The 6,000-nt window shown below is 49.0% G+C and overlaps 1 protein-coding gene across 2 annotated transcripts in view; it reads right to left on the reverse strand.

Moving 5' to 3' along the window:
- The window catches only part of PBX3 (PBX homeobox 3), a 63,140-nt gene that overhangs the window by 55,646 nt on the left and 1,494 nt on the right, over window positions 1-6,000 (reverse strand). The window lies entirely within an intron of this gene.

The following is a 6,000-nucleotide window of genomic DNA, read 5'->3' on the forward strand; positions in this document are numbered from 1 at the left end:
GTATTTACGTATGAATTATGGCCACCTTCACACTGAGATATGATGTTCTTGTTCATTTACACGTTTTCTGCACTTCTTCCTTTGCTGCACCCCAGTGGTTGTGCCAGACCCTGGGTGCTGAGGTTCCTAGGAACACCTGTGCCAGCTCCTATGTTGGGACGCTTCTCTTCTGGATCCCCTCACAGCCACCAGCACCTTTTCCCAGGCAGGGCACCCAACACTGGGTGCTGGAGGACCAAACCCCATCAGCTCCCACAGTGGTGCCAGGAGGGGACATGGTCCCTGTGGGCCCCTGACTGTGGAGCTGTGCTTGGCACTGCCCGGGGATCTAAAACCTGCCATGTCACCTGCCTGAGCACAAGTGAATCCAAATAAAAACAACAAAGCCGGAGCTAAGTTAAAAGGAGAAAAAAACAGACAATGGATGATCCCAATAATGGGAAAAGATAACAAAGCCCCTGGATCCCAGCATCTGGCACTAAATGCACTTCTCTGTAAACTGAATGGCGGCTCCCAAACTGCGCCAAGCATCACTCCTCTGCCAAGGCAGTAAACAGCTTTTATCAGCAATAATGATGGCATAATCCCAGCTAAAAAGGAAAGTAACATATGGCAGCAGCCCTCCAAACCCCATCCCGACAAAGTAGGGGGCATTTTTATTACAGCGTCCACTTGCAGAAAACCTGCCAGCCTCCTTCTCTCTTTTCTCCTCTCTTTTTTTTACAGGTTATCATCTTCGCAGTTTGAGCTGAATGTGGCATTTGGGAGTTTTAAACTAATGAGTTCATTTTTCTAGGAAAAAAAAAAAAAAGAGAAAACAGAGGCAGCTCAGATAGACAGGATACCCAGAACTGAGAGGCGACACCAAGCCCAAACAGGCAGGGGAAGGAAACATTCAGGCCTAACACAGGGCTGGGAAATACACACTGCAAAGGGGCCACGTTACCACAAATACTGCTACACAATTTAGGCTTAAGTGCAATGCTGTGTTTGGAAAACAGACGTGTGGGAAGGAATAACTCAGCCCTGACGCAATTTTTTTCTCTAATGATGTGATACGTTACATAGGAGCACTGCTAATAGGTCAGGTGTAAAGCAGGGCAAATTTTGTTTACAAGCTGATTTCAGAACCAAAATGAATCTAACGTTATTAACCTTTTTTAATGGCTGGCATCCTCATTTATATTTGAGGATCTAATATTCACAAAACGGATTTTAAGCCCAACTGTGTATTTATCAAAAGCAGCGTGAGACACGACGCCTGCGTGAAAGGTGTTGGGTGGACGACGGAGAGTTGGTGTCACACTGTCCCACCTTTAATTGATGGAGCAGGGGCTCGTTTTCCCTTTCTTTCATGATTTGCTGAAATACCATCTCCAAGTAAAGAAGAGATTCCAATCTCACTTTGGCTCTGAAATCTCATCACGCAATTATTTGAAAACATTATGATTTGCTAATTATCATGCTAATTATTTTGCCCTATACGTTTGCCATCCTGCTGTACAATTAAACCCAGAGCCAAAGCTTTGTTTGCACCACGCGAACACGGGCGTGATTGGGAACAAGGGGGGAAAAGTGGAGGAATGCACTAATATTTTTTTGACATCTTTACCTATAAATATTTTTTCAGACTGAAAAATGTATCTAATAGCCCCACTCGCTGATGTGCACTGCAGTTTACCACAGTGTCTATATTTCTGTTGTCAGTTTTACAGTATCTCCCTTCATTAAACCTATCAAGTTTTCCTTTTGATCATGCAACCAAGGCCAGAAGACAGATATCTTCCTGGAACAGAGCAGTCTGCCAAGTCTTTCACAAGCCCAGCTTTAACCTCCCTATTGATTTTCTCAACACTGCAGCCATTCATTGTTTGTGACATTTGGCTGTCGGCTCTTTAACACCCTTCAACCAAATCAATTTCATATTTTTGTCAATGCCCTGCTAGAGGATGAGCAGAATGGGAAGAGACTTAGCATGATTTAGAATGTTGATTTTCTAGAGCGGTTTTATCTGTAGTTTTTACAAGCCTTATAAAGTTAATTCAACATGTTTATTTAAGCATATGCAATAAATTGGGAGAGAAGCGCTACCAGAGTTAAGTTTCAAATTCCCCAAATCTAATTCATGAAGGAAACTAAATTATTATATCAATGTCAGTAAAAATAAATATGCTGCCATCCTGTTCCCTCCAAACCCAAACCACAATTAGGCAGGTCCCTGCCCAGCCCAAACCCAGGGACTGGTAAAACAAAACCACAGCTCCAACCCAACAACCCAACCCACCAGTGCTGCTGAAATGTGTCTCTGACCATGCAGATGCAGGAAGGAGAGAAGAATGCTGAGGTGGGACCTCCATGTTCAGTCCCGGCCCCACAGGTCCCCAAGCCCACACCCCTTCACACTGATCCACACCCAGGCCCCAGGGATGCCTTTTGGGGGCTGAAAACACTCACAGCCAGGCTGGGCTTTGCTGTGCTTCAGCCCCAGTCCCTCTGGCTGGGGCAGAGATGTGCCAAGGACGGGGCATGGCATCGTCCCAGAGCGTGCCCAGCCCCTGAGCAGCAGATGCTGTAGTGGGGATCCTTTTACACAATATTTTCACGTGACAGACCAGCAGCATTAAATGTGGATTAGCAGCCTGGCAGCTCGAACAGCTTCTTCAGAGCCAGTAGCACCACGGTGTAAATATGTATTTAGGGCACTTCCAGGCTGCGTGTTACATTGTGACTGATCATGCTCCCGCCTCCCCATACACCTGGATTTATGCCGTGCTCATCAGAAGGCCTAGAGATACCGTGGGCTTGGCAGGTACTGTTATGGAAGCAGTTACTGCCTGTAATGATCTGATCTGATCCTTTGTGTATGTCCACACATCCCTTCATATGGCTGGTATTTTAATCTCTGACCCTCAGGAGCCACGTCCAGACAGGACAGAAATGCTCTTGGTGAGCAGGACGAGGGACGTGTCCCCTGTCCCACCAACCCCCAGAGGTCACCCCCCTGCACACAGCCCCAGCTCCTGGGGAACAGGGACTGTCCTTCGCAGCCTTCCCCTCTATTTTTAACTGCTGATAAATTGGAGAGACTCTTGGTTAAACCATGCGGGTTTCAAGGACGTGGAGGACAGTGATGGCAGCAGTTGACACTTCATTACATCAGAGATGTGAGGGGAGAGGACCCCACTGTCCCCCCAGGGTGGCTGGAGGGGAGCGGGCAGGGGCTGTTCTCAACCTGCCTGTGCCCCTGGGGGTGTGCAGCCCCTTGCACCCCAAGCCTGGCCCATGCAGGGCAAGGGGCCATGCCCCCACAGCCCAGCAGTTTGCTGGAGACCCCCATCCTTCGTGGGCAGGAGACAACTCCTGCAGGGCTCCCCTGGATCGCTCCCTCTGCGAGACCCCCCAGGGCAGGGGCTGCTGCACTGCCGGCATCACACCCGACCGTACCTGGGAAAAGGCCTGATGAGAAATGAATTTGAAAAACCAATTGTAAAAAATAGTTTTAAAGTCTCTCAGCCTTGCCCCCAGGGAACGAGGACATGGTGTGTTTAAAATATTGTGCTTAAAATAAAAAATATTCTCCATACTGGCAACCTATTTTGCTGGGTTCCTGATATTGCTGTTGCCAAGACCACGCGCACGCCAGACCCCCTCCTCCCCAGGGACACCACAGGACACAACAGCCAAGGTTAAAAATAAAGCTTTCAGGACGGTTTCCCAGCCTGGTGTACTTTAGGACTGAGGACTGGACCCAAACCATCTTTCTGCTAAACCTCTGCTCATAGAGGGATGGGATGGGATGGGGATGGGACAGGGAGGGGGATCCCCATACAGAGTGCCTGGAGCAGGGAGCTGGAGAACAGTGGCCAGACCAGCTGATGTCTGGGGCACCCCAACATCTCCTGCAGCTGAGGCAAGAACAGAACCCAGTGGGAAGAGAGCTTGAGGCTCATGACAGTGTCCCCCCCTTCACCCCCAGTGAGCCCTCCCTGAACAAAGGGAGGGTGGACCAGGAGGTCCAAGGAAGCATGCAAGGCCTGTGACCCATCCCAGCACACCGAGAGGGACACCAGCGCCACAGACCATATGAGGGAGGGGAAGGCTCCCTTTGACTCCCCGCAGCCAGGAGAGGGGTCCCAGAGTGGGGGTGGCAGGTCATCCAGAATCCCCCTGCCCAGGCCCCCCGAGCTGCCTGGGGCCAGGGCTGCTCACAGCAAACACAGGTGAGAATTTATCTGTGCAGCAAAAAGCCGTTTGTCTCGTAACTCTGCAGGTGTCACACACGATCTCGACTCGCTCCTTTGCCCAGGAGCTGCCCTACACCTCCCCTGGCTCCCAACCCCCTGGGGTGGCTGTGGACAGCTGGGGAGCTCCCCCAGGGCAGCTGAACACGGGGGCTTCAGTCCAACACCCTCTGTGGCTTCTGGCACATGCTCCCCCCGCTCCAGGAGGGATCCAGGCTTTTACCTGAGCCCTGCCACCCTTTGTGAGTCTGTTCTCCCACCATTTCTCACTACCACAATACCAATACCTGCAATAGTCCAAGGGAGAAACATCTGCCTGGTTTAACAATAAACCCATGCAAACCTAAAGGGTTCTCAGCTGGAGTAAACAATTGTGGTTTCACAACTGGCACCAGCTGTGGATCTGCCCCAAGGTTTGGAGGTGGCCCCAGCTGGGGCTCAAGACCTTGGTGGTGTTTGAGACTTTCAGTGTCTCGATTAGGAAACATGTCCAGACTTTGCTCTTTTAAATGTTTTTCAAAATTAGAGAAAGAACTTGTTCAGTTTCAAGTGGAAAATTTAAGGATTAAGGGTTGAGTAAAGGGGTCTGTACAGGAGGAGCGTTACCTGTCCCCATCCTCCCAACACCACCACTGCCCTCGTGCAGAACTTGCCAGGGCCCTGGTGCTGAGATCCCTGTCAGGATCTGCTGGATCCTCCTGGCCCCGCTGGCCAGAACGTGGAGCCAAAAAGACCTTATCAGATGGGCCTCCAGGCAGGAGACACACTACTCCAGCATGGAGATCAAGGAGCTCCCAAAATACCAGAAATACGATGCAAAGCATTTTTCATGCCCAATGGAGCAGTAAAATAGGAGCCTGAAAAATGCATTTTAATATATTTACTATCTTTTTTAGTTTTCTAGACCAGATAGGAAGAAGAAGAATTTCTTGCCACAGCCCCAGAACATTCTGTTATTCTGTTGTTTTACTGTTGGATTTTTCCCACTATGCCCCAATATCCTAATTTTTCAGCTACAGCGTGTTTGCTTTGATGATGCCTTAACCTAGAAATAGTCTGCAGTTGTTTACCTGCTGGTAGAGCTTCAAATATTATATTCTCACATTTTTAAATCAGTGCAGACACCTGAGACAAAAAGTGTCCCAAAAGCTGCCTACAAGAGCTACATGCTGGTCACTCTTTCTTGTCAAGGTTGATTTATTGCCTCCTTGCTGTTCAATTTCACATTTTGTCCTCATCATATCCGTGGCTCATGATCATTCTAGGCTGACCCTTGTAGGGCAGGCAGGGAATATTGATAAAACAATTATCTGTTAGCCGTTCATTTGATTTTCCATTTCAATTACGGATTGCACGAGGCAAAAGGAAAAAGATTGCATCATTGATTTTTCTACCTTACAACAGTAAAGAGTTGCTTTGATGGTTATAAAATGAATGCAACTCAACCATGCTTTTAAAGGTCATATTTTTTGTTTTACTATATTTCTTAAAAGCCTTAATATATGCAACTGTACAGGGGGGGAATGCCCATATCGTCAGCTCGGATAACCAGACACAAAGCACACACGTGCAAACACGGGTGAAAACCCCGCTCTAATGTATTTACAATAAATCTGATCTTCCCCAGCAGCGCCTTGGCACCACTCTGCAGCCGCGGCGTGGCCGTGGAGCCCAGTCCTGCCCGCAGTGCCTGTCCTCGCGTGGAGCCCAGCCCAGCCCTGCCCACAGTGCCTGTCCCCGCGTGGAGCCCAATCCTGCC

Source organism: Corapipo altera, unplaced genomic scaffold (assembly GCF_003945725.1).
Source record: "Corapipo altera isolate COAL_440 unplaced genomic scaffold, ASM394572v1 268, whole genome shotgun sequence".
Classification (NCBI taxonomy): Eukaryota; Metazoa; Chordata; class Aves; order Passeriformes; family Pipridae; genus Corapipo; species Corapipo altera.